At 43.3% G+C, this 27,893-nt stretch overlaps 3 long non-coding RNA genes and 1 pseudogene across 6 annotated transcripts; all 4 read left to right on the plus strand.

Moving 5' to 3' along the window:
* The first annotated feature begins 222 nt into the window (after nt 1-222).
* Nucleotides 223-3,435, plus strand: LOC119525704 (annotated as a pseudogene).
* Nucleotides 3,436-17,562: 14,127 nt separating this feature from the next.
* On the plus strand, nt 17,563-20,128 carry LOC119525732. Of its 2 annotated transcripts, none has more exons than XR_005214998.1 (3): nt 17,563-19,105; nt 19,649-19,725; nt 19,817-20,128. It is a non-coding gene; the product is annotated as an uncharacterized LOC119525732 (long non-coding RNA). The 2 variants fall into 2 exon arrangements; XR_005214997.1 differs by having other exon boundaries at nt 17,563-19,101.
* Nucleotides 20,129-21,216: 1,088 nt separating this feature from the next.
* Nucleotides 21,217-23,835, plus strand: LOC119525734. Of its 2 annotated transcripts, none has more exons than XR_005214999.1 (3): nt 21,217-22,812; nt 23,356-23,432; nt 23,524-23,835. It is a non-coding gene; the product is annotated as an uncharacterized LOC119525734 (long non-coding RNA). The 2 variants fall into 2 exon arrangements; XR_005215000.1 differs by having other exon boundaries at nt 21,217-22,808.
* A 1,088-nt stretch (nt 23,836-24,923) lies between these two features.
* LOC119525735 lies at nt 24,924-27,542 on the plus strand. 2 transcript variants are annotated; one of them, XR_005215002.1, is made up of 3 exons: nt 24,924-26,519; nt 27,063-27,139; nt 27,231-27,542. It is a non-coding gene; the product is annotated as an uncharacterized LOC119525735 (long non-coding RNA). The 2 variants fall into 2 exon arrangements; XR_005215001.1 differs by having other exon boundaries at nt 24,924-26,515.
* The last annotated feature ends 351 nt before the right edge of the window (nt 27,543-27,893 follow it).

Below are 27,893 nucleotides of genomic sequence, written 5' to 3' on the forward strand. Positions count from 1 at the left end.
TGGGAAATGCTCCAGTCATTTATTCAGATAAAACAGGAACATTGACAATGAATAGAATGACTGTTTTCCAAACTTACATAAATGAGAATACATTATAAAAGGTTCCTGAACCAGAAGTTATTCCACCAAACTTGTTACCCTATCTTACAATAGGAATTTCTGTGTATTGTGCTTATACATCAAAAATATTGCCACTAGAGACAGAGAGTGGATTATCTCATAATGTTGGTAATAAAACTGATTTTGTCTTGTTGGGACTTCTTTTGGATTTAAAACCGGATTATCAGGATGTTAGAAATGAAATACAGGAAGAAGCACTCCAAAATCTTCTCCTTCAATTCTGTTAGGTTGTCCATGAATACCGTCCTGAAAAGTTCAGATGGAAGTTATTAAGTATTCAGAAAGGGGACATCTGAGATAATTCTGAAAAAGTGTTCAAAAATTTTGAGTGCTAATGATGAGGCAAAATTATTCAGACCAAAGCCCAGTGAGGATATTGTAAAAATTGTGATTGAATCAATGGCATCAGAAGGTTTGCAGATCATATGTCTTGCATTCAGAGATTTCCCAACAGAGGAACATGAACCAGAGTAGTATGATGAAAATCATATTGCTGCCTTGAAGATTGAAGATCCAGCAAGAACTGTGGTAACTGAAGCAATAAAGAAATGCCAAAGGGGAGACAGATTTTGGACTGAGAGGTCATCTGTTTCCTGCTTCACACCTAGCAATAAACTTTTTCTCTCTTTGAAACCCTGGTATCTCAGGAATTGGTCATTTGAGCACATCAGGGAAAATAATCCACTGACTTCATCCAGTAACAATTTGACAACCCCATGAAGGGACAATGCCTGAGACCCTGGAGCCCCAATAGGGCAGACACTTGGTTCCTTAAAAAATCTTCAAGGAGAGAAATCATTTCCAGTTTCAAGTCCAGAAATCTGACAGGAGACTTAATGCCTCTGGATTGTTCCTATGCCAGATAAGCTCTGAAATGCAGAAGTACCAGTCTCTCTGAGAAAGAACAACAGCCAGTTTCATCACTCTGCTCCATAATGTTGACACCCCTTTTCAGCACAAAGCAGCTAGAAGATTCATTGCCCAAATATCCCTCAAGATTTAGGGAAAATTATCAAATGAGAGGGAGGAGTTGTAACCAAGAAGTTAGGATTTAAGGGCTGATTATGACTACTGAATCATTATAAAGATATTCCTTTGTACTTTCTGGTATATTAGAGAAGGAAGAGGGAAATAACTGAAACCTGAACTGCAATCCAGCTGCTTTGATCTCTGATAATGCTTATACAGCCTCTATCTTGTGGCCTTGTGATTCTAAAACCTTGTGTCTAACCTTCACTTCTATCCATTTATCCAGCTTTTTTACTTTAAATCTTGTGATCACTAAAGATAGCTAGCCCCTAATGTATATTAATGAAGGGTCTTGGCTCAGACCAGAACTAACCCACACCGAGTCCAAAGTTTCTTGATAACCAAAGCTGGATCTATCCAAAATGGTCCTGCCTGACAGGCACAGTGGCTTAGGCTTTAACCTACAAGTCTATACCTCATTATAATACTAAAAATCATGCCCATCATCATCTTAAAACCATCATTTTCTTACATACATTCTGTGACTAAGCATGTAATCAATAATTAGATCATTTCTAATTACTTCATCTGGAGCCATTGTACTCATCATCCTAAAACTTGTCAATCATTTGATGCTATAAAGATATCAGAGTTACTGCAGTTTGGGAAGGCAGATTTTGGGTTGACAGGCCATCTGTTCTCCTAATTAATGCTTAGTAATAAAGTCTTTCTTTCTTTGAAAAAATTAAAAAGGAATGCCAGAAGGCTGGAACTACTGCACACATGGTCGACAATATTAATACTGCCCAGGCTATTGCTACCAAATGTGGTGGTTTAAATCCTGTGGAAGATTTTCTATGCCTAGAAGGTAAAGATTTCAACAGAAGAATATAAAATGGAAAGGGAGAAACTGAGCAAGAGTGAAGAGATTTGGTCAAATCTCCAAGTACTTGCAACTACTGTCAAACATACATTGGTTGAAAATATAATTGACAGCACTGCCTCAAAACAATGACACATTGTAGCTGTGACTGGTGATGGTACAAATGATGAAAAAAACATATTTTGGATTTGTAATAAGTATTGCTGGAACTGATGTAGTCAAAAGAGCTTCTGATAGTATTCTCACAGTGCTAACTTTACAAACACTGTTGAAACAGTCATGTGGGGATGAAATGTCCTATGACAGAATCTCAAAATTTCTTCATTTCCAGCTGTTAACGTAGTAGCAGTGATTGTTGCTTTTATGAGCAACTGTATCATTAAAGATGCACCACTTAAGGCTGTGCTGCTGATGCTGTAGGTAAATCTCATAAGGGTTATGCTCACTTCCCTGGCTCCAGCAACAGAACCACTCACTGAGTCTCTCTTGCTTTGGAAAATTTATGGTAGAAATAAGCCTTCATCTCACACACAGTGATGAAAAATATTTTTGGTCATGCATTCTATCAACTTGTGGTAGTATTCTTCACACTCTTGTTTGCTGGAGAAAAGTTTTTTAATATTAATAGTTGAAGAAATGCTCCTTTGCATGCTTCCCCTTCACAACATTATGCTATTGTTTTAAATATGTTTGTGCTGATGTAATTTTTCAATGAAATAATGCCTGGAAAATTCATGGTTAAAGAAATGTGATTGAAGCAATCTTTAATAAGGCCAACTTCTGCACAAATGTTTTAGGCATGTTTGTGGTACAAATAATCACTGTGCATTTTGATGGAAAGCCTTTGAGTTGTTCAGAACTTTCAATAGAACAGTGTCTATGGTCATTATTATTAGGAATGGGAATGTTACTCTGCAGCCAGCTTATGTAAAAAATTCTCTCTGTTTAAAATTCCTTAAAGCAGCTGGTCATGTAACACAAAAGGAAGAATTACCTGAGAAGGAAGTAGCAGAGGATGTTGAAGAGATTGATTGTGCTGAAAGGGAGTTAGAGTGTGGCCAGTTTTTTTTTTTTTTTTTTTTTTTTTTTTTTTTTTTTTTTTTTTTTGAGGTCTAAACAGAATCTAAACACAGAATCAACTAGTCAATTAATTTTGTAGTTCTTTATATGAAGTATTAGAAAACCTGGAATCAAGAAGTTTGAGTCACAACTTTATGACATTTCCTGAGTTTATAATAGAAGAGTCAGTGTCTCATATTCCCCTTATTGATGACATTGATGCTGAAGATTATGCTCCTACAAAATGTAATTCCAGTCCTCTACCTTCTCCCAACAAAAATAACAATGCTGTTGATAGCAAAATTCACCTTACAATAGAAATGAAGAAGTCTGCTACCTTTTCATTCCCAGGACCCAGGAAGCCCACTATATTGTTTGGAAACATCATTCTGATTGTAAGCTGAATGATAATATTCTAACTGCATTTTAAAGAAACAAATTGAAACTGAGTCTTTTCACATATTTTAATGGACAGGATAATATTTTCTGCACCAACTTCAATGATCCTGTGAAATTTCCCTTTGATTTGTTGATGTGGTGTCTTACATTGTTTGATTTTCTTGTGTTGAACCATCCTTGCCTACCTTGGTCAAGGTGTATAACTCTTCTGCTTCAGGTGCTGATTAGGAAGTATTTTGTTGAGAATTTTTGCTTCTATATTCATTAGAAAGAATGGTCTAGAATTTTCTTTTCTTGCACTGGTGTTTGGCTTTGTCATTGGCTACACAGAATGAGGTAGCTTTACCTTGTCTTCAAATGTTGAAGAGTTTGAGCAGGATAGGAACTATTTCTTCCATGAATGCTTGGTATAATTCACATGTGAAGATATCTGGTCCTGGATTTTTCTTTCTTGGGAGGTTTTTGATGATGGATTCAATCTATTTACCTGTGATTTTTTTTTTTTTTGAGGTTTTCTGTTTCTTCTCAAGTCAATGTTGGTTGTTCATGTTTTTCTAGGAAGTTATCCATCTCAGATAATTTGTCTAGCTTGTTAACATGTGGTTGTTCATAATACTCTCTCATCATCTCCTTTATCTTGTTGAGGTCAATAGTTATGTCTCTCATTACATTTCTGATTTTGTTTACAACCCCTCTCTTTTTCTCTTTGTCATCCTAGCTAAGGGACCAATATTTTATTGGTTTCCTTGATGAACCAACTTCTGGTTTTGTTGGTTTTCTCTATTGTTTTCATATTCTGAATTTCTTTTATTTCTCTTCTAATCTCTGTTATTTATATCATTCTGTCTGCTTTGGGTTTTGTTTGCTGTTTTTTCCCATTCCTCCAGGACTGCAGATAAGTCCTTGGTTTTTGCTCTTTCTTCTTTTTACATATGGGAATTTCAGGCAATAAATTTCCCTCTAATCACTTCCTTATTGCATCCCATAAGTTTTATACATTGTGTTCTCATTTTCACTTGCCTCAAGATGTTTACTGAATTGTCTTGTAATTTCTTTCTTGATGCACTGGTTGTTCATAAGTGTGTTGCTTAGCCTCCATATATTAGTGAATATTCAGCTCTTTGACTTTATTTATTTACAGTTTTATTCTATTATTATCTGATGAAGTGTTTTGTATAATTCCAATATTTTTTAATATGTTGTTACCTGCTTTGTGACTGAACATGCAGTCTGTACTGGAGAATGATCTATTGACACTTGAGAAGTATGCATAACTGTCTGTTGTGAGGTGCATTGTTCTACAAATGTGTGCTAAGTTTACTTTATCATATTATCCAAGAACTCTGCTTCTTTATTGAGCCTCCATCTAGATGTTCTATCTGTTGATGAGAGTGGTGTATTGAAGCTTCCAATTATTATTGTAGGTATGTCTATTTCTTCCTTCAGTGTTACCAGTGTTTGGCTCATATATTTTGGGACAATCTTGCTAAGTGCACATATACTTATAATTGTTATTTCTTTTTGATGAATTGTCCCTTTTATTAATACATACTGTCCTTCTTTGTCCCTTTTCACTGATTTACAGTTAAGTCTAATTGCATGATATTAACATAGTCAACCCAATCTCTTCTGTTAGCTGTTTTCAGGGAATATATTTTTCCAACCTTTTACTTTCAGCTTACTTTTGTCCATGGGTCTGAAATGAATCCCTTGTAGAGAGCATATAGATAGATCCTGTTTTTATTTTTAATTTATTCAGCAAGTCTGTCATTTGATTGGGAAGTTTAAACCATAAACATTGATTGTTATTACTTTAAAGGCAGCATTTGCTTCAACCATTTTTTCCTTTGAATTATATATGCAACATCCTATGGATTTTTCTCTTCTTAGTTACCCTTATGGTCATTTTCATTTCTATACTCCCCTCCAAACCTCCCACTCCTGTCTTTTCCTATCTGTCTGTAGTACTCCCTTTAAAATTTCTTGTTTAGCAAGTCTATTGCTCACAAACTCTCTCAGTGTGTGTTTGTCTGAAAAATACTTAAACTCTCTCTCTCATTTTTGAGATAAATTGATGGAAGATACACAATTCATGGCTGACAGTTTATCTCCTTCAATATCTTAAATATATCCTCCATGGTTTCTGCTGTGAAGTCTGAACTTAGTCTTGTTGATTTTCCCTTTTATGTGGTGGACCGTATTTCTCAGGTGGCCTTCAGAGTTCTCTCTTTGTCTTTGGAATTTAACAACTTAATTAGCAAGTGTCTTGGAGTAGGTCTATTTAGATCTATTTGGTTTGGAGTTCATTCTGCTTCTTGGACCTGTAATTTTATATCTTTCCTAAGAGTTGGGAAATGTTCAGTTATTATTTCCTCTATTATTCTCTCTGACCCTTTTCTCAGCTCTTTTCCTTTTGGGACACCCATAACACATATATTCATGCACTTCATTTGTCATTCATTTTCCTGAGATCATGCTCAAATTTTTCTATTCTTTTTTCCCTATTAGTTTTTTTGTGTGTATGCTTTCAGGTGTCCTATACCCTAGTTCACTAATCATTTCTTCTACCTCTTCAGACCAGCTGTTGTATGTCTTCCTTATGCATTTCATCTCTTCTATCATGCCTTACATTCCTGTAATTACTGATGTTACTTTTTTCAAGTTTATATTTATGATCACTCAATGTCTACTTTATATCCTTCATCTCTTTTGGCACATATTTCTTCAAATCTTTGAATTGATTAAGAAGATTTGTTTGAAAATCTTTAAGTAGTTCTTTCAACTTCTGGACCCTATCTGAAGTTTTAATATGTTTCTTTGCCTGGACCATATCTTCATGCTTCCTAATATGACTTTGGTATATTATGGTGAGTCTATACATTTGATATATGTAATATATCATATTACATATGATAATATTAATATCATAATTAGTTTATTATGATAGTCATTTTCTCTCTTTTACCTAGGGTTTTCTTGTTGGTTGCCTTTGTTCTAACTGTTCTTATACTTTTGGTTCAACTTCTTCTAGACTTCTACCACAGCTTCTGTTTACCAATCAGAATTTTTCAGCTCTTATTTTTCTGATTCTTGCCCTGCATATATGGAATTTTTTTTTGAGTTTTCCCATTATTTTGCAGTTGTTTCACCCCAAAGAAAAAGCTTTTCCTTCACTCATCCTCCTCAGGAAAGGTTGATCTTCTGTTTGTTTCGTCTTTGTTTTTGCCTCCATGTGTTTTTTAATGCAATTGAATTGGGATGTAGTCACATACCAAATAATCATCCAAAGTGTACAGTGTTTCAGAGTATCATCATATATTTGTGCATTCATCATCACAATCAAGTCTTACACATTTTCATTCTTCCAAAAATTATATATAAGTATAAAAATAAAAAGGAGCACCCAAATATCCCAAATCCCTTAACCCCATATGTGCCAATTTGAATATATTATGTCCCCCAAAATGCAATTATCTTTGATGTAATCTTGTGTGGGCAGATGTTATCAGTGTTCATTAGATTGTAATTCTTTGAGTGTTTCTGTGGAGATGTGCCCCACCCAGCTGTGGCTGATGACTCTGATTGGATAATTTCCATGGAGGTGTTGCTCCACCCTTTCAGGGTGGTCCTTGATCAGTGGAGCCATATAAATGAGCTGACAGGCAGAGGAAACTCAGTGCAGTTGTGAGTGATATTTTGAAGAGGAACTACAGCCAAGAGGGACACTCTGAAGAAAGCACAGGAGCTGCAGATGAGAGGCAGTTTGAAGATGGCCATTGAAAGCAGATTCCACCTCTGGGGAAGCTAAGAGAGACAAATACCCCAAGTGCAACTAAGAATGACATTTTTGAGGAACTGCAGCCTAAAGAGGAATGTCCTGGGAGAAAGCCATTTTGAAACCAGAACTTTGGAGCAGATACCAGCCATGTGCCTTCCCAGCTACCAGAGGTTTTCTGGACACCATTGGCCATTCTCCAGTGAAGGTACCCAATTGCTGAAGTGTTACATTGGACACTTTATGGCCTTAAGACTGTAACTGTGTAACCAAATAAACCCCCTTTTATAAAAACCAATCCATTTCTGGTGTTTTGCATTCTGGCAGCATTAGTAAACTAGAACATCATATTATTTATTTATTTTTGTCTTTATTTTCTTACTCATCTGTACCTACACTGGATAAAGGGAGTTTTGGTTGCAAGATTTTCATCATTACATAGTCACACTTTAAGAGCTATGTAGTTATACAATCATCTTCAAGGATCAAGTTTACTGGATTACAGTACAACAGTTTCAGATATGTCTACCTAGCTAATCCAATACATGAAAAATCAACAAGGGATATCTGTATAATACATAAGAATATCCTCCAGAATGACGTGTCAACTCTATTTGAAATTTCTTAACCAGTGAAACTCTATTTTGTTTCAAGACTCTTCCCCACTTTGACCCATTTAAATCCCATGATTCCAGGACCAGGTTCATCCTCAGGAGACATGTTCCACATTTCCAGGGAGATCTACACACCTGAGAGTCATGTCCCAGCTAGGGGGGAGGGTGATGAGTTTACCTGCTGTAACTCCATGTAGTATCTCATATTCTTAGTTAATATTGGTGAGGCAATGCCATATTTGTCCCTTTTTTTCTGCCTTATTTCACACAACATAGTGTCCTAAAGATTTATCTATGTTGTCAGATGCATCATACTTCATTCCTTATTACAGCTGAATAACATCCCAACATATATATCACATTTTGTTTAACTTTTCATTTCTTGGTGGACACTTGGGTTGTTTCTTTCTTTTGGTGATTGTGAATAATGCCACTACTAACATTAGTGAGCAAATGTCTATTTATATCTCTGCTTTCAGTTCTCCTGAGTCTATACCTAGTAGTGGGATTCCTGGATCATGTGGCAATTCTATACATAGCTTTCTGAGGAACTGCTAATTTCTCTTCCACAGTGGCTGCACCATTATACATTTGCAACAGCGAATAATAGTTCCTGTTTCATCAAATCATCCCCAACATTTGTAGTTAGGTTTTTTTTTAATAGTGGTCATTCTAGAAGGTGGGAAATCATATCTTATTCTAGTTTTAATTTGCATTTCCTTATAGCTAGTGTTGTTGATCATCTTTTCATGTGACTTTTAGCCATTTTTTCCTGTTTGAAAAAAAGTCCATTCAACCCTTTTTCCCATTTTTACCTGGTTTGTTTGTCATTTTATTGTTGAGCTATAGGATTTCTTTATATATTCTGGATATTAAAGCTTTATTGGAGATACAGTTTCCAAATATTCTCCCCATTGAGTAACCTGCCTTTTCCATTACTTGGCAAGGTCCTTTGAAACATGACAATATTTAATTTTGACAAGGACACATTTGTCTATTGTTACTTTCATTGCTTGTGCTTAAGGTATAGTCTAAGAAATCACCTCCTACTACAATATCTTGGCTATTCTTCCATACAATTTCTTCTAGGAGTTTTATGGTATTGAATCTTATATTTAGGACTTTGATCAATATTGAGCTAATTTTTGTTTAAGCTATAAGCAAGTTATCCTTTCCAAGGTTTAGGAATTTTATATGAGTTTGCTATTAATGTTACCAAACCAAATATTATCATTATATATTTAGCATGTTAAATTATAACTCCATGGTTAAGTAGATGAAAAATATAAGGAGATAGAAAAGGGAAGGCACACAATATGGTACAAAACAAAAAATAAAAAATATAGAAATAAATCACTAAAGGAAAATTGAGAGCCAAAAATTTGATAAGATATACAAAGGCTAAATATCAAAATTGTAGAAGATAAGCATGCATTATGAGCAGTGACTTTAAATTAATGGATTAAACAATCTGGTTAAAAGCAGAGATTGGCTGAGTTGATAAAAATCATGACCAACTATATGCTCTCTGACCATAAATTCAAAGATACAAGCAGTTTGAAACTTCAAATATATATACCATGCAAGTAATAACCAAGAAAAGATCTGAGGTAGCTATGCTAATATGAAAAAGAAACCTGACGTTAAGTAAAAACAGTTACAAAGGACAAAGAAAGTCATTATACACTGATAAAGGGGACAAGTCAACAAGAAAGTGTAACAAATATATATATATATGCACACACACACATCAAAAACAGAGCACAAAATATATGAAACAAATACTGAAAGATTAGAAAGAGAAACTGATGGTTCAAAATTAATATTAGGAGATTTTAACACACCACTCAATAATGGATAGATCTTCTAGTCAGAAGAACTCTACAGAAATACAAGTCATGAAAGTTACTTTAAACCAACTAGATCTTACAGACATATAGAGAACAATTTACTCAATAAAAACTGAATAGACATACATCTTGAGTGCACATTCTCTAGGGTAAACCACATGTTAGTTCACAAAACAAGGGTTAATAAATTCAAAAATACTAAATCATACAATGTATATTTTCTGACCACAACAGAATGAGGCTAGAAATAGAGAGAAATGGAAGACTCACAAATATGTGCAAATTAACCCACATATTCCTAAACAATAAAAGGCTTAAAGAGGAAATAAGTGAAATTAGGAAATACCTTGGGGCTAAGGAAAATTAAGATACAACTTAACAAAATGTATGGGATGCAATTAAGGCAGTGCTGAGTTGGAAATTTATAACTCTAAATGCTTAAATTCAAAAATAAGACTTAAATCAGACACCTAAACTCAAAACAGGAACAACTAGAAAAGAAGAAACTGAATCCAAAGTGAGCAGAATGAAGAGAATAACAAAGATTGGTGCAGAGATAATCAACATAAACCAACATTGATTCTATAAAAATATTAATAAAACTGACAAATATAAAGCTATACAGACAAAGAAAAAAAGAGAGAGGATACAAATAATGAAAATCAGAACTGAAAAGGTGGGCCTTAATATCAACCCTGCTGAAACAAAAAGGAATTTAATAGGATACTATGAGCAAATACTTACCAGTAAATTAGATAACCTAGACTAATGAACAAATTCCAAGGATATCACCCTGTTGCCAAACAGGAAGGTGACACATGACATGGGTAAAATGAGAGAAATGTAGTACATGTCTGATTCCTTAAGAAATATTTCATCGGTGTGTAAAGACTGGTCAAGGTTGGTTATTATGATGATGAGAAATTTTCCCATTATGTTTCATCATTAGGGATAGTATGGCCTGCATGCCTCTGAGCTCCCACACATCAGAATTAAATTAAGCAGGAATACAGTCATTGCAGTAAATCAATAATATGCTTTGGTTACAGAGAGATGGAGTCAAGTATTCCCAAGAAACACGGAGAATCAACATGAGGAAAGAGATTAGCATAAACATGTTTATGACTCATACTTTTACTATTTTTTCTTTTGGTGATGGCTAGCAGAAAATAAAACAATATTCCTTCATTCTTCCTTAGTCTTCCTGTCTGTGTAACTTATTCCCAGATATTGGTTTCAGTAAGATATAATCTTTAAGAGCTTGTGCTCATGTTTTCATATATTTGTATCATTTAATATCTGTAAAATTGATATATTTCAGTTCAGAGATTTCCTGAAAAAAATAATTGACATAATGTAGGTGATTTCTATGCATCACAACTCAGAAATAGACTATAATATTAATAGTTATCATTATTAGATGACCAAATAGAATCTGAATAAAGATAAGTGGCAAAAGACTACACTGAGTTTCTTAAATGCAATTTTATTGGGATATATTCACACAATGCAAAACCATCCAAAGCATAAAACCAGCTGTCCACAGCACCACCACGTAGTTGTGCATCCATCACCACAATCAATCACTGAGCACTTTGACCACTCCAAAAAACAAAATAAAAATTAAAATAAAAATGAACATCCAAAACCTCCCATCCCCTCACTGTTAACCTACTTTTTAAATATGCTTTTATTGAGATATAATCACATACCCCACAGTCATCCACAGTGTACAATCAACTATTCACAGCACCACCACACAGTTATGCCTTCATCACCAGAATCAATTTTTGAACCTCTTCCTCACTCCAAAATAAAAATGAAAGCAATAAAGAGCACCCAAAACACTCTGTATTACTTAGGGTTCTCTAGGGAAACAGAATTAATGAGAGATATCTATGAATATAAGATTTATAAAAGTGATTCATGCAACTGTGGATATGCACAAGTACAAATTCTGTAGGGCAGTCAGCAAACTGGCAACTCCAATGAAGGTGTTAGATGAACTAAGAAAATGAACTGGCAACTTCAGTGAATTCCTCAGAAATGAACTGGGATCTTTGATGAATGTGTTTGATGAACTCCTCAGGAAATGAACTGGCAACTTTGATGAACTCAGGAAATGCTTCACTGGGCAGCTGAAGAAGAAGTGAAGGTACTCTATCTGTCTTGCTTAAAAGTCTTCAAATGATTGATTGGATTAAATCCAGCCAACTGCATTTTCTCATTGTGGAAGACACTCCCTTCACTGAGTCATCAGTCACAGCTGCAGCCAATTGATATGATTTAATAAACCAGTCTGTTGGTTTATTAACCAGCCACAAAAGTGCTCACAGCAATTGTTAGGCCAGTGCTTGCTTGACCAGACAGCTGGGTATCATCACCTGGCCAAGTTGACCCATGAACCTAACCATCACACTCCACCCCTTGTCAAATTGACAGTTATACACTTCAGCTAAAACCATACTTTATCTTTAAGTGGAGAACTATAACAGACATATATTTTGCCTGACAATACCCCATTGTGAAGCATACAACTGGAAATGCACTAAATCTCTCCAGAAGAGGGTACAAGTCCTTGGGTGACATTAACTCTTAAAATTGATTTCCTTTAGCTTAAATATGAACAGTACAGCTTATGTCATATAAGGGAATAAGTCAGAGAAGAAAGCAAAGATGTTTGCTTTACAGACAAATACAAACATACTCATAACAAAACAAGGTGTAAATATTCATGCCATCACAATCCTCATTTCTGTGACAGGACATGTGGCCAGAGTTCATATTTATCACTACCTTCTTTCACTACTCATTACATGTTCCCTTTACTCTCAGAACGTCATCCAGCTGGCCATGGTTTCTGGCCTGGTGGGGCAAACCAAACCTTCATTCCTGAAGTTTCTTGGCCATTGGTAGTCCTGCATGGTTTGGGTTGTTGCAGTTTTCCATTGACTTTAATCACAGGGCATGGTAGTACTAAGAGGTGCCTTAGGGAATCTCCTGTATTCCAGGAAAGCTCTTCTTTACTTCCATTATGCAGTTGCAGTGCTATTTCCCCTTGATAGTCAGGATCAATCGCCCCAGCCAGTACAGTAATCCTCTTCTTTTCCTGTTGATTCAGAGGCATAAGAAGCCCAAAGTGGCCAGGTGGCAGTCTTAACTTCCAGTTCAATGGGATAATTTTTGTGTTTCCTGGTGGAAGCAGTCCTCCTTTTGGAACAAAGACTTGTAGACCAGCATAACTTAAGCTTGCAGGGACAGGAAGCAAAAAATTTACCTGGTGGATCACTAGGGGTGATAGTGAGTGATGCCACACTTGTTTCCACCCCTTGATTCCTGGACCCATGAATCCTGGCTATGGGAGAAACAGCACCATAGAGTGGATGCTGATTCAGAGCATACACAGCCTCCTGGAGAACACTGCCCCAGCCCTGCAAGGTATTGCCAAATAATGGGCACCATAACTGAGTCTTCAACAGGCCATTCCGCTGTTCTATCAACCCAGCTGCCTCTGGATAATGGGGAACATGGTAAGAACAGAGAATTCCATGAGCATGTGCCCATTCCCTTACTTCATTTGCTGTGAAGTGGGTTCCTTGGTCAGAAGCAATGCTGTGTGGAATACCATGATGATAGATAAGGCATTCTGAAGGACATGGGTGGTAGTTTTGGCAGAAACATTTCATGCAGGGAAGGCAAACCCATATCCAGAGTAGGTGTCTATTCCAGTAAGAACAAATCATTGCCCCTTCCATGATGGAATTGATCTGATGTAATCAACCTGCCACCAGTTAGCAGGCTGATCACCTTGGGGAATGGTGCAATATCAGGGTCTGAATGTGGGTCTCTGCTGCTGGCAGATTGGGCACTCAGAAGCGGCTGTGACCTGGTCAGCCTTGGTGAGTGAAAGTCCATGTTGCTGAGCCCATGCATAACCTCCATTCCTACCACCATGACCACTTTCTTTATGAGCCCATTGAGTAATGACAGGAGTTGCTGGGGAAAGAGGCTGATTGGTATCCACCAAGTGAGTCATTTTATCCACTTGGTTATTAAAATCTTCTGAAGAAGTCACCCTCTTGTGAGCATTCACATGGGACACAAATATATTCATGTTTTTGCTCACTCAAAAAGGTCTATCCACATACCCCTTCCCCAGACTTCTTTGACACCAATCTTCCAATCATGTTCATTCCAAGTCCCTGACCATCCAGCAAAACCATTAGCAACAGCCCATGAATCAGTATAGAAATGCACCTCTGGCAGTTCTCCATCCAAGCAAAGTGAACAGCCAGTTGCATTGCTAGAAGTTCTGCCAACTGGGAGGATTTCCCTTCACCAGTGTCCTTTAATGACATCGCAGAAAGGAGCTGCCGTGCTGCAGTTGTCCACTTCTGGGTGGTGCCTGCATATCATGCAGAACCATCTGTAAACCAGGCCTGAGTTTTCTCTTCCTCAGTCAACTGATTGGAAGGAACTCCCCAAGATGCCATTGCTATGGGCTGGGAAAGAGAAGGTAAGGTGGAAGGAACAGGTGCCATGGGCATTTGGTCCACTTCCTCATGTAACTTACTTGTACATTCAGGACCTGCTCGAGCTCTATCTCATATATACCATTTCCATTTTATGATGGAGTGCTGCTGTGCATGCCCAAGTTTATGGCTTGGTGGGTTGGACAACACCCAGCTCATGGTAGGTAACAGTTCACATGGTAACTTGGTGGCCATGGTTAAGTGCTCTGTCTCTACTAAGGCTCAGTAGCAGGCCAACAGCTGTTTCTCAAATGGAGAGTAGTTATCTGCAGGGGATGGTAAATCTTCACTCCAAAATCCTAAGGGACTGCATCATGATTTTCCTATAGGAGTCTGCCAAAGGCTCCAAACAGCATCTCTATTCACCACTGACTCTTCCAGCACCATTGGGTCAGCTGGATCATACAGTCTAAGTGGCAGAGCAGCTTGTAGAGCAGCCTGGACCTGTCACAGTGCCTCATCATTTTATGGTCCCTTCTCAAAACTAGAAGCTTTTCTGGTCACTCAGTAAATGGGCCACAGTAGCACACCCAAATGAGGAATATATTGTCTCCAAAATCTGAAGAGACCAACTAATTATTGTGCCTCTTTTTTGGTAATAGGAGGGGCCAGATGCAACAGTTTATCCTTCACCTTAGAATGAATATCTTGACAGACCCCACACCACTGGACACCTAGAAATTTTACTGAGGTGGAAGGTCCCTGTATTTTTGTTGGATTTATCTCCCACCCTCTGCCATGCAAATACCTTACCAACAAATCTAGAATAGTTGCATCTTCTTGCTAACTAGGCCCAATCAACATGATATCATTAATATAATGGACCAGTGTGATGTCTTGTGGGAGGGAGAAATGATCAAGATCTCTGCAGACAATATTATGACATAGGGCTGGAGAGTTGATATTACGCTAAGGTGGCACAGTGAATGTAAACTGCTGGCCTTGCCAGCTGAATGCAAACTGTCCTTACTGACAGCAATTGAGGAAAAAGCATTTGCCAGATCAATAGCTGCATACCAGGTACCAGGCAATGTGCAGATTTGCTTAAGCAATAATACCCCATCTGGAACAGCAGCTACAGTTGGTGTCACCACATGGTTAAGCTTACAATAATCCACTGTCATGCTCCAAGACCAATCTGTTTTCTGCACAGGCCAAATAGTAGAGTTGAATGGCGATGTGGTGGGAATCAGCACCCCTGCATCCTTCAAGTTCTTAAGAGTGGCATTAATCTCTACAATCCCTAAAGGAATCCAGTATTGCTTCTGGTTTACTGTTTTGCTAGGCAGGAGCAGTTCTAGTGGCTTTCACTAGGCTTTTCTCACCATAATAGCCCCCACTCTATGAGTCAGGGAACCAATGTGAGGATTCTGCCAGTTTCTGAGTATGCCTATTCAAATTATGAATTCTGGCACTGGGGAAATAACCACACAATGGGTCCAGGGACCCACTGGACACACTGTGAGGTGGACTTGAGCTAAAACTCCATCATCTGCCCTCCATAAGCCCAAACTCTGACTGGTGGACCAGAGTAATGTTTAAGTAACCTGGAATTAATGTCACTTTTGAACCATGCTGAGTGACAATCAAGGTGGTCTTGTAAGGCAGAGACCACATGACATGTGGACAGGTTGATATTTTTTGAGTTGAGATTGCTGGAGGCATGACTGTGGACAAGGATTGAGACTCCCAAAGGGCAGGCATGAAGGTGGACACTGAATATTTTTCTTTCCTTTTCCAGTCATTTCCATTGCCATTAGGGAATTCCCTGTTCTGTGAGCCAATATGCTCTGGCTCTGACAGTGCATGTAATCCACAAGTAACTGTAAAGGATCACACCGAGACCCCTCTTGCAGGGTGCTGGGCATTGCAGAGATTTACCACAGGTCTGGTCCATGAATTGTTCCAGATCTTAAACAGAGATTTTAGCAAAGGGAGAATTCTTCCCCAAACAATCCATTCCTAAATTTGCTGATGCTCAAGAGAGTTTCCCCAAGTGGAACTGACAGTGACCATCCTTCTCCTACCCCATGAAAGCAGGTAAGTGTAATCTCACTCTGATCAGACCCTATGACTTCATAAGGATGGAAGCCAAAACTTCCCAACTGTGTGTATATAATTTATTTCTTCACCATGTTAACATTGTTTCACATTCCTTGTATTAAAAGATTGTCTTTAAGAATTGGAAATTTATCAGTAAAAAAAGGAAAAATTTTTAAAATGTTCTTGTTGTATTTCTTTAACAACAGAGACATTCCCTTATGTATTCACAGGAACATTAACAAAATCTTTAAATTAACTTGGTTGTAGTACAAATTTGTCATGTAGGACCCTGGTCCAAACCTCAACAATTACCCAGTCATGAACTATACACCAAGCAAAATGTTAATACTGATAATAATGTTAGAAAAATACAAAAGAAAGGAAAAAAACAAAACAAAGTGTTCAGTCTCATATCAAACATTGCATTTTTTGGGGTATATTTATTCTCTTTCACATGAATATACATCAATTACTTCATTCAGCTGTGTAAATTAGAAAACTGCTGAACCAACTTTAAAAAAATATTCCCAATTCTGGTTTATTCAGAGGTTCTTCCTGCCGAAATTGACTTTATGAGCTTTAGGCGAAGTAGGCCGATAATTCTTCTGCCCACATTGTGATTATTTTTTAAATGAAAAGTTTAATTATTGTTTCTTCCAATGCATTGAACTCATTTAACATATTATGTATAACATACAAAAACAAACAAATATCAAAAATCACCACTGTATAATAAAGCAAAGCAGAGTTTCGGAAAAGCAAATAACCTATAATAACTGCTTTGCTTCCCCATTACCCATGTTTGTATTAATGTGTTATCTTCAAGGCGTTTGTTTAAAGATTTCTAATATTATAAACAATAGTGGTCCTACAGTCCATGTATTTCCCCTTAGGTACTTTTTCTTGCTGCACAGACGTGTTTCCCGTTTCCATCGCTTGTCATCTAGTTACAGGAACACTCTTTCAAACCCTCATATCCACTTCCAAATACAGGCTTTTCTGCTGTGCCTAGTGTGCAGAATCATTTAAAAACCACACAATGTGTTACTGAATTTTTCTCCTTACCCCAAGTAGAAGTCCCTGTACCCACGCGTGCCCAATACACAGCAGGAAAACCCCAATAAGAGTCAGTGAAGAGCCTCGGAGAACCCCCCGGGGGTGGGACCGAGTCTCTCCCTCCCTCGGGGTGGGCCGGGTGCACCAGACGAGGACGCGAGGCGCGCGCCCGCTAGAGCGGGGAGCTGAGCACTCCCGCCCCCCCTCCCCTGTGTCACCGGAAAGCGGCAGGGGAGCAGGGAACCCGACCCCGGCGCCGGCAAGGGAGTGCTCGGCGGCGATGAGCGCCTGGTGGAACACAACGCCACAGCGTGTCCACCGCCACTGCCAGAGCCAGGGGGAGATTCCAGGTTCATGGGCACCCCGGGCACCGGCGGGGGTGAGCGGAGAGTGTAGAGGAGCGGCGAGGCCTTAAGCTTCCCGCAGGAGCCTGCTACGCGCTCCCGGGCGCAGGCGCCTGTCGGTGGCGGGGTAGCCCGCGTTGAAGAGATACCGCACCGCGGCACGCCGCCCGGCTCAGCTGGGCACCGCGGGCAAGGGAGAGGAGCCGCACACGGCCCTGGGAGGTGATAAACGCGGGGACGCGTGGCCCCAGTTCACAAAGGCTGACGAGGCCGGTGACGCCGGGAATACGGCAGGCGGCGAGGAGGTGCCGCAGAGACGAGGTGGCGACGAGAGCCCGAGAGCCGCCGGCGGGGTGATGAGGGAAGCCGCGGACACAGCCGCTCCGCCCGGAAATCACAGGGGCCTCACCGCCAGGGGCACCGATCTCCCGAGGGCGTCCCCACCAGGCCTTGGCCACCCGCCGGCCTCTGCCTCCCTATGACACCCTCCCGGCAGGGAAAACCAGCGGGCCCCGCTGGCTTGCTCGAGTCCCCAATGTCAGCCCCTCTCCCCACACAGGGGCACACACGGAGCCCGCCCTTTCACTTGGGGAACGTCGCGGGGCTCCGCACCGCGGGCAGCGACCGGCTGGGAGGTGACGCCCAGGCGTTAAGGCTGCCATCAGTGTCGTTGGAGCAGACGCGTGGCCTCGGGCAAGGAGAATGGCGAGGCGGCATGGAGTTGGGAAGAGCCAGGCCGTGAGGACAGGCCCGCGGGAAGGACCTAACGTAGGATCCGGGACACAGCCGCGAGCCAGGACAAACGGCGCGGCCTGTCCTCCCTGGAGGGGGTGGTCCGGCGGCGCCCGGAACTAGGACTGTCCTCCTGCCTCCTCCTCAGGCCACCCATGATCCCCGCACCCTGATCTGACCCAGTGCCTCCATAAGGAAGGAAACCGACACTTCTGAAGAGCGTTTATTTAATTCATTTCATCACAGTGTTAGCATTGTTTCATATTCGTTGTACATAAAGCTTTTCTGCTGTGCCTAGGGTGCAGAGTCAGCGAAACACCACGCAATGTGTTACTGAATTTTTTCCTTTACTCCATCTAGGAGTCCCTGTACCCCTGGGTGCCCAATATACGGCAGGAAATCCCAGGTTAACAAAAGTCAGTGAAGAACTCTCACTGGGGCTCGACCAGAGGGAGGAGACTGCGTCAGCACAGGCTGCAAAGCGGTTTAGAATTCTAGCAGGTGCTCGGAATGCGCATGCGCAAGTGACGCTGTACCTCCTCTGTGTCACAAAGGGAATCTGGTTCCTAAGCAACAGACCTCTAGCCCAATGGCTGCCCTGTGGTCTGAACATGTAAGGGGCTCCCCAAGTGTGCAGGTCACGGTGGAGGTGCTGTGGCCTGTGAAGTCAGAAGTAGACATGTGAGGATGATTCTGCAGCCCTGAGGATGACATGCCCGCGGATGGTTGGTGAGATTTTGAGCCTCCCGTTAGTACGCTGTACTGGTACTCCCAAGGGCAACTTCCAGTGGGCTGTGGGGTAGGCAGAGGCTTAAGAAGTGCCCCTGCCCTCGCTTGGGCCTGCCACTCTTTGCCAATGGCAGTGAAACTACTGCCTTTTAGTAGACATGCAGCTTAGCACCCGAATCTCACTTAGCAGACCACAGCATGAGGCATGCCCTTGGTAGTTAGTGAACACCCTAGAAGTCAGGGAAATTTGGACAGCTGTGATGTGTCTGTCCTCTCCGCTGTTTACAGGGGACCTGATGATTGGCTCATGGCTCTCCTCATTGTGGCATTTCTTGCTCTAATAGTGCTTCCCAAATCTCTCCTTCTGGGACTAAATGCAGAGTGATAATCAAGGAGATCCTGTGATGCTGAGACCACACGACGTGTGGACATGCTGATATTTTTTGAGCTGAGATTGCTGGAGGCATGACGCTGGACAGGGACGGAGACTCCCAAAGGGCAGGCATGATGGTGGACACTGAATATTTTCCTTTCTGTTTCCAGTCATTTCCATTGCCTTTAAGGAATTCCCTGTTCTGGGAGCCAGCATACTCTGCTCTGTCAGGGAGTGTGACCCGCAAGTAAGTGTAAAGGATCAGCCCGAGTCCCCCCCTTACCTTCTGATTGGCATGGCAGAGATTTACCACAGGTGTGGCCCGTGAATTGTTCCAGATCTGAAACAAGATTGTAGCCAAGGGAGAATTCTTCCCTGAAGAATCCGTTCCTGAGTTTGCTGATGTCCAAGGGAGGATGCCCAAGTGGAACTGACGGTGACCATTCTTCTCATAGCCCATGAAGGCAGGTCAGTGTAATCTCACCCTGATCTGACCCTGTGCCTTCATAAGGATGGAAGCCAAGACTTAGGAGGTGTCTGTTTATATAAATCATTTCTTCACCATGTTAACATTGTTTCACGTTCCTTGTATTAAAAGATTGTCTTTAGGAACTGCAAATTTATCAGTAAGAAAACATCAATTTCTTTTATTATCCTTGTTGTGTTTCCTTTAACAACAGAGATGTTCCCTTATGTAGTCACTGGAACGTTACCACAATCTTTCAATTTACCAGGTCGTAGTACAAATATGTCACCTAGGGACCTTGTCCGCACCTCAGCAATTACCCAGTCATCACCTGTAGACCAAGCAAAATGTTAATAGTTATAACATTGTTAGAAATATAGAAAGGAAAAAAGGAAACAGAGTGTCCAGTCTCATATCAAACATTGCATTTCTTTAACAGGTATATTTATTCTCTTTCACATGAATATACGTCAATTATTTCCATCAGCTGTGAAAATTGGAAATTGCTGAACCATTTTTAAAAAAATATTCCCCAGATTCTCTTTTCTTCAGAGGTTCTTCCTGCTGAAATTGACTTCATGAGCTTTAGGCCAGATAGGCCGATAATTATTTTGCCCACACTGAGATTATTTTCTAAATGAAAAGTTGAATTTTCTTTCTTTCCATGTATTGAATACATTAAACATATTATCTATAAGCTACAAAAACACACAAACATCCAAAAATCACCACTTTTTAACAAAGCAAAGCAGAGTTTAAGGAAAGCAAATAACCTATAATAACCACTTTGCTTCCCCACTGCTCAAGTTTGTATTAATGTGTTATCTTCAAGGCGTTTGTTTAAAGATTTCTAATATTATAAACAATAGTGGTCCTACAGTCCATGTATTTCCCCTTAGGTACTTTTTCTTGCTGCACAGACGTGTTTCCCGTTTCCATCGCTTGTCATCTAGTTACAGGAACACTCTTTCAAACCCTCATATCCACTTCCAAATACAGGCTTTTCTGCTGTGCCTAGTGTGCAGAATCATTTAAAAACCACACAATGTGTTACTGAATTTTTCTCCTTACCCCAAGTAGAAGTCCCTGTACCCACGCGTGCCCAATACACAGCAGGAAAACCCCAATAAGAGTCAGTGAAGAGCCTCGGAGAACCCCCCGGGGGTGGGACCGAGTCTCTCCCTCCCTCGGGGTGGGCCGGGTGCACCAGACGAGGACGCGAGGCGCGCGCCCGCTAGAGCGGGGAGCTGAGCACTCCCGCCCCCCCTCCCCTGTGTCACCGGAAAGCGGCAGGGGAGCAGGGAACCCGACCCCAGGCGCCGGCAAGGGAGTGCTCGGCGGCGATGAGCGCCTGGTGGAACACAACGCCACAGCGTGTCCACCGCCACTGCCAGAGCCAGGGGGAGATTCCAGGTTCATGGGCACCCCGGGCACCGGCGGGGGTGAGCGGAGAGTGTAGAGGAGCGGCGAGGCCTTAAGCTTCCCGCAGGAGCCTGCTACGCGCTCCCGGGCGCAGGCGCCTGTCGGTGGCGGGGTAGCCCGCGTTGAAGAGATACCGCACCGCGGCACGCCGCCCGGCTCAGCTGGGCACCGCGGGCAAGGGAGAGGAGCCGCACACGGCCCTGGGAGGTGATAAACGCGGGGACGCGTGGCCCCAGTTCACAAAGGCTGACGAGGCCGGTGACGCCGGGAATACGGCAGGCGGCGAGGAGGTGCCGCAGAGACGAGGTGGCGACGAGAGCCCGAGAGCCGCCGGCGGGGTGATGAGGGAAGCCGCGGACACAGCCGCTCCGCCCGGAAATCACAGGGGCCTCACCGCCAGGGGCACCGATCTCCCGAGGGCGTCCCCACCAGGCCTTGGCCACCCGCCGGCCTCTGCCTCCCTATGACACCCTCCCGGCAGGGAAAACCAGCGGGCCCCGCTGGCTTGCTCGAGTCCCCAATGTCAGCCCCTCTCCCCACACAGGGGCACACACGGAGCCCGCCCTTTCACTTGGGGAACGTCGCGGGGCTCCGCACCGCGGGCAGCGACCGGCTGGGAGGTGACGCCCAGGCGTTAAGGCTGCCATCAGTGTCGTTGGAGCAGACGCGTGGCCTCGGGCAAGGAGAATGGCGAGGCGGCATGGAGTTGGGAAGAGCCAGGCCGTGAGGACAGGCCCGCGGGAAGGACCTAACGTAGGATCCGGGACACAGCCGCGAGCCAGGACAAACGGCGCGGCCTGTCCTCCCTGGAGGGGGTGGTCCGGCGGCGCCCGGAACTAGGACTGTCCTCCTGCCTCCTCCTCAGGCCACCCATGATCCCCGCACCCTGATCTGACCCAGTGCCTCCATAAGGAAGGAAACCGACACTTCTGAAGAGCGTTTATTTAATTCATTTCATCACAGTGTTAGCATTGTTTCATATTCGTTGTACATAAAGCTTTTCTGCTGTGCCTAGGGTGCAGAGTCAGCGAAACACCACGCAATGTGTTACTGAATTTTTTCCTTTACTCCATCTAGGAGTCCCTGTACCCCTGGGTGCCCAATATACGGCAGGAAATCCCAGGTTAACAAAAGTCAGTGAAGAACTCTCACTGGGGCTCGACCAGAGGGAGGAGACTGCGTCAGCACAGGCTGCAAAGCGGTTTAGAATTCTAGCAGGTGCTCGGAATGCGCATGCGCAAGTGACGCTGTACCTCCTCTGTGTCACAAAGGGAATCTGGTTCCTAAGCAACAGACCTCTAGCCCAATGGCTGCCCTGTGGTCTGAACATGTAAGGGGCTCCCCAAGTGTGCAGGTCACGGTGGAGGTGCTGTGGCCTGTGAAGTCAGAAGTAGACACGTGAGGATGATTCTGCAGCCCTGAGGATGACATGCCCGCGGATGGTTGGTGAGATTTTGAGCCTCCCGTTAGTACGCTGTACTGGTACTCCCAAGGGCAACTTCCAGTGGGCTGTGGGGTAGGCAGAGGCTTAAGAAGTGCCCCTGCCCTCGCTTGGGCCTGCCACTCTTTGCCAATGGCAGTGAAACTACTGCCTTTTAGTAGACATGCAGCTTAGCACCCGAATCTCACTTAGCAGACCACAGCATGAGGCATGCCCTTGGTAGTTAGTGAACACCCTAGAAGTCAGGGAAATTTGGACAGCTGTGATGTGTCTGTCCTCTCCGCTGTTTACAGGGGACCTGATGATTGGCTCATGGCTCTCCTCATTGTGGCATTTCTTGCTCTAATAGTGCTTCCCAAATCTCTCCTTCTGGGACTAAATGCAGAGTGATAATCAAGGAGATCCTGTGATGCTGAGACCACACGACGTGTGGACATGCTGATATTTTTTGAGCTGAGATTGCTGGAGGCATGACGCTGGACAGGGACGGAGACTCCCAAAGGGCAGGCATGATGGTGGACACTGAATATTTTCCTTTCTGTTTCCAGTCATTTCCATTGCCTTTAAGGAATTCCCTGTTCTGGGAGCCAGCATACTCTGCTCTGTCAGGGAGTGTGACCCGCAAGTAAGTGTAAAGGATCAGCCCGAGTCCCCCCCTTACCTTCTGATTGGCATGGCAGAGATTTACCACAGGTGTGGCCCGTGAATTGTTCCAGATCTGAAACAAGATTGTAGCCAAGGGAGAATTCTTCCCTGAAGAATCCGTTCCTGAGTTTGCTGATGTCCAAGGGAGGATGCCCAAGTGGAACTGACGGTGACCATTCTTCTCATAGCCCATGAAGGCAGGTCAGTGTAATCTCACCCTGATCTGACCCTGTGCCTTCATAAGGATGGAAGCCAAGACTTAGGAGGTGTCTGTTTATATAAATCATTTCTTCACCATGTTAACATTGTTTCACGTTCCTTGTATTAAAAGATTGTCTTTAGGAACTGCAAATTTATCAGTAAGAAAACATCAATTTCTTTTATTATCCTTGTTGTGTTTCCTTTAACAACAGAGATGTTCCCTTATGTAGTCACTGGAACGTTACCACAATCTTTCAATTTACCAGGTCGTAGTACAAATATGTCACCTAGGGACCTTGTCCGCACCTCAGCAATTACCCAGTCATCACCTGTAGACCAAGCAAAATGTTAATAGTTATAACATTGTTAGAAATATAGAAAGGAAAAAAGGAAACAGAGTGTCCAGTCTCATATCAAACATTGCATTTCTTTAACAGGTATATTTATTCTCTTTCACATGAATATACGTCAATTATTTCCATCAGCTGTGAAAATTGGAAATTGCTGAACCATTTTTAAAAAAATATTCCCCAGATTCTCTTTTCTTCAGAGGTTCTTCCTGCTGAAATTGACTTCATGAGCTTTAGGCCAGATAGGCCGATAATTATTTTGCCCACACTGAGATTATTTTCTAAATGAAAAGTTGAATTTTCTTTCTTTCCATGTATTGAATACATTAAACATATTATCTATAAGCTACAAAAACACACAAACATCCAAAAATCACCACTTTTTAACAAAGCAAAGCAGAGTTTAAGGAAAGCAAATAACCTATAATAACCACTTTGCTTCCCCACTGCTCAAGTTTGTATTAATGTGTTATCTTCAAGGCGTTTGTTTAAAGATTTCTAATATTATAAACAATAGTGGTCCTACAGTCCATGTATTTCCCCTTAGGTACTTTTTCTTGCTGCACAGACGTGTTTCCCGTTTCCATCGCTTGTCATCTAGTTACAGGAACACTCTTTCAAACCCTCATATCCACTTCCAAATACAGGCTTTTCTGCTGTGCCTAGTGTGCAGAATCATTTAAAAACCACACAATGTGTTACTGAATTTTTCTCCTTACCCCAAGTAGAAGTCCCTGTACCCACGCGTGCCCAATACACAGCAGGAAAACCCCAATAAGAGTCAGTGAAGAGCCTCGGAGAACCCCCCGGGGGTGGGACCGAGTCTCTCCCTCCCTCGGGGTGGGCCGGGTGCACCAGACGAGGACGCGAGGCGCGCGCCCGCTAGAGCGGGGAGCTGAGCACTCCCGCCCCCCCTCCCCTGTGTCACCGGAAAGCGGCAGGGGAGCAGGGAACCCGACCCCAGGCGCCGGCAAGGGAGTGCTCGGCGGCGATGAGCGCCTGGTGGAACACAACGCCACAGCGTGTCCACCGCCACTGCCAGAGCCAGGGGGAGATTCCAGGTTCATGGGCACCCCGGGCACCGGCGGGGGTGAGCGGAGAGTGTAGAGGAGCGGCGAGGCCTTAAGCTTCCCGCAGGAGCCTGCTACGCGCTCCCGGGCGCAGGCGCCTGTCGGTGGCGGGGTAGCCCGCGTTGAAGAGATACCGCACCGCGGCACGCCGCCCGGCTCAGCTGGGCACCGCGGGCAAGGGAGAGGAGCCGCACACGGCCCTGGGAGGTGATAAACGCGGGGACGCGTGGCCCCAGTTCACAAAGGCTGACGAGGCCGGTGACGCCGGGAATACGGCAGGCGGCGAGGAGGTGCCGCAGAGACGAGGTGGCGACGAGAGCCCGAGAGCCGCCGGCGGGGTGATGAGGGAAGCCGCGGACACAGCCGCTCCGCCCGGAAATCACAGGGGCCTCACCGCCAGGGGCACCGATCTCCCGAGGGCGTCCCCACCAGGCCTTGGCCACCCGCCGGCCTCTGCCTCCCTATGACACCCTCCCGGCAGGGAAAACCAGCGGGCCCCGCTGGCTTGCTCGAGTCCCCAATGTCAGCCCCTCTCCCCACACAGGGGCACACACGGAGCCCGCCCTTTCACTTGGGGAACGTCGCGGGGCTCCGCACCGCGGGCAGCGACCGGCTGGGAGGTGACGCCCAGGCGTTAAGGCTGCCATCAGTGTCGTTGGAGCAGACGCGTGGCCTCGGGCAAGGAGAATGGCGAGGCGGCATGGAGTTGGGAAGAGCCAGGCCGTGAGGACAGGCCCGCGGGAAGGACCTAACGTAGGATCCGGGACACAGCCGCGAGCCAGGACAAACGGCGCGGCCTGTCCTCCCTGGAGGGGGTGGTCCGGCGGCGCCCGGAACTAGGACTGTCCTCCTGCCTCCTCCTCAGGCCACCCATGATCCCCGCACCCTGATCTGACCCAGTGCCTCCATAAGGAAGGAAACCGACACTTCTGAAGAGCGTTTATTTAATTCATTTCATCACAGTGTTAGCATTGTTTCATATTCGTTGTACATAAAGCTTTTCTGCTGTGCCTAGGGTGCAGAGTCAGCGAAACACCACGCAATGTGTTACTGAATTTTTTCCTTTACTCCATCTAGGAGTCCCTGTACCCCTGGGTGCCCAATATACGGCAGGAAATCCCAGGTTAACAAAAGTCAGTGAAGAACTCTCACTGGGGCTCGACCAGAGGGAGGAGACTGCGTCAGCACAGGCTGCAAAGCGGTTTAGAATTCTAGCAGGTGCTCGGAATGCGCATGCGCAAGTGACGCTGTACCTCCTCTGTGTCACAAAGGGAATCTGGTTCCTAAGCAACAGACCTCTAGCCCAATGGCTGCCCTGTGGTCTGAACATGTAAGGGGCTCCCCAAGTGTGCAGGTCACGGTGGAGGTGCTGTGGCCTGTGAAGTCAGAAGTAGACATGTGAGGATGATTCTGCAGCCCTGAGGATGACATGCCCGCGGATGGTTGGTGAGATTTTGAGCCTCCCGTTAGTACGCTGTACTGGTACTCCCAAGGGCAACTTCCAGTGGGCTGTGGGGTAGGCAGAGGCTTAAGAAGTGCCCCTGCCCTCGCTTGGGCCTGCCACTCTTTGCCAATGGCAGTGAAACTACTGCCTTTTAGTAGACATGCAGCTTAGCACCCGAATCTCACTTAGCAGACCACAGCATGAGGCATGCCCTTGGTAGTTAGTGAACACCCTAGAAGTCAGGGAAATTTGGACAGCTGTGATGTGTCTGTCCTCTCCGCTGTTTACAGGGGACCTGATGATTGGCTCATGGCTCTCCTCATTGTGGCATTTCTTGCTCTAATAGTGCTTCCCAAATCTCTCCTTCTGGGACTAAATGCAGAGTGATAATCAAGGAGATCCTGTGATGCTGAGACCACACGACGTGTGGACATGCTGATATTTTTTGAGCTGAGATTGCTGGAGGCATGACGCTGGACAGGGACGGAGACTCCCAAAGGGCAGGCATGATGGTGGACACTGAATATTTTCCTTTCTGTTTCCAGTCATTTCCATTGCCTTTAAGGAATTCCCTGTTCTGGGAGCCAGCATACTCTGCTCTGTCAGGGAGTGTGACCCGCAAGTAAGTGTAAAGGATCAGCCCGAGTCCCCCCCTTACCTTCTGATTGGCATGGCAGAGATTTACCACAGGTGTGGCCCGTGAATTGTTCCAGATCTGAAACAAGATTGTAGCCAAGGGAGAATTCTTCCCTGAAGAATCCGTTCCTGAGTTTGCTGATGTCCAAGGGAGGATGCCCAAGTGGAACTGACGGTGACCATTCTTCTCATAGCCCATGAAGGCAGGTCAGTGTAATCTCACCCTGATCTGACCCTGTGCCTTCATAAGGATGGAAGCCAAGACTTAGGAGGTGTCTGTTTATATAAATCATTTCTTCACCATGTTAACATTGTTTCACGTTCCTTGTATTAAAAGATTGTCTTTAGGAACTGCAAATTTATCAGTAAGAAAACATCAATTTCTTTTATTATCCTTGTTGTGTTTCCTTTAACAACAGAGATGTTCCCTTATGTAGTCACTGGAACGTTACCACAATCTTTCAATTTACCATGGTCGTAGTACAAATATGTCAGCCTAGGGACCTTGTCCGCACCTCAGCAATTACCCAGTCATCACCTGTAGACCAAGCAAAATGTTAATAGTTATAACATTGTTAGAAATATAGAAAGGAAAAAAGGAAACAGAGTGTCCAGTCTCATATCAAACATTGCATTTCTTTAACAGGTATATTTATTCTCTTTCACATGAATATACGTCAATTATTTCCATCAGCTGTGAAAATTGGAAATTGCTGAACCATTTTTAAAAAAATATTCCC

The sequence above is a fragment of the Choloepus didactylus genome (genome assembly GCF_015220235.1).
Source record: "Choloepus didactylus isolate mChoDid1 chromosome 26 unlocalized genomic scaffold, mChoDid1.pri SUPER_26_unloc1, whole genome shotgun sequence".
In the NCBI taxonomy this organism is placed as follows: Eukaryota; Metazoa; Chordata; class Mammalia; order Pilosa; family Megalonychidae; genus Choloepus; species Choloepus didactylus.